Source organism: Dama dama, chromosome 20 (genome assembly GCF_033118175.1).
Source record: "Dama dama isolate Ldn47 chromosome 20, ASM3311817v1, whole genome shotgun sequence".
In the NCBI taxonomy this organism is placed as follows: Eukaryota; Metazoa; Chordata; class Mammalia; order Artiodactyla; family Cervidae; genus Dama; species Dama dama.
In genome coordinates this window covers 39,678,341-39,679,592 of record NC_083700.1, presented here as the reverse complement: position 1 = coordinate 39,679,592, position 1,252 = coordinate 39,678,341, and the positions used below count along the sequence as shown (strand labels likewise).

The window sequence follows — 1,252 nt, the reverse complement described above, 5'->3', positions numbered from 1 at the left end:
CTACACAATAATGTGAATATCCAGAGTCAGAGACCATGGGGGTCACTTTGAACAGTGACCATCACAGGAAAAGTGGGCTTTATTATGTCACTACACACTTCAGTTTTCACTACAGAATTTTAATTGTAGAGTCAGTAAGTTTCAAAGAAGAGGTAATTTTATTGATTCAGGTACTATGAAATACTTCTCTGTGTTTAACTCTTTAATTGCTATATCTACCGATTTCTGGGATTCCAGTCAATTTGGGGGCTGGGAGATGTGTGGAGATTAGCTTCTTTCAGCTCTTAAAAAAGACTGCCAAGGAAAAAGGGAGCAGCTGAGTCTCTTCCTCACCACTCTGGTGCTACTGTGTGTCTGGCCGCTTCCTGTCCCACATCCTGCCTCTCCTGTCTCATGGTGACCAGAGTAAGGTAGCCATAATGCTGATGCTGGCAAGCCAACTGAATCAGGATAATCATCTCAGAGTTCCAAGCATAGACACGGCCTCTGACTCCACCCATCAGGATTAGGTGAGAGACAGGCTACTTGTTACAGAGGTCGAAACTAATTTACTTTGTAGGTATAAAGTGCATTTTCTTCATCCAAGCAAGCTTCATTGCTTTCAGCTAACTGTAAACTCCAGGATTTGTTGTTGTTGTTTTGTGTTTTTTGATAGATGAGCGTTACTACCAGAGTAGAAAATTTGTTTGAAATTGAAGTTCCTGATGCGTATAACGTGGTGCCTCCCACAGTGAGATGCTTCACCAGGTTATAGCAGGTTATAGCACCACAACATCACAGAGACAGGTGAAATATGTCTAGGTTTATTGAGAGAACGTTCAATTGACAGCACTGGCTGGGCTCCCAGGAGGACATTGAGGAATGTTGTTTGGAGATTCAACTCTTTGTTAACTGATCTTTTGAATTTTGATTATCCACCAAATATTGAAGCTGCAGAACATCATTTTCAGGACAAGGATGGCTTCCAGAATAAAGTTGAAGACAGCACGAAGTGTTGTGCCAGAGGATAGGAGAAGACTACAGCACTGTGTACTGTGTGTATTACGTTTGTCTCCAACTGAAAAAAAAAGGAAGCCTCTTCCCCAGTCCTCAGGCTCCCCTCAGTCCCACTGGGTCCTCCAGAGTCCTGTGAGTATGTTGTCCTGAGGAAGAACCTCTTCACACAGCCCGTGGTAGATAGGGAGTTCCACATAAATACAGCAAGATAATGTGTTTGGGGTTATCAAGAGTCATTCACTTACCTTAACATGCT

At 42.8% G+C, this 1,252-nt stretch overlaps 1 pseudogene; it reads left to right on the top strand.

Moving 5' to 3' along the window:
• The first annotated feature begins 419 nt into the window (after positions 1–419).
• On the top strand, positions 420–1,010 carry LOC133074523 (NEDD8-conjugating enzyme UBE2F-like; annotated as a pseudogene).
• Positions 1,011–1,252: the final 242 nt, after the last annotated feature.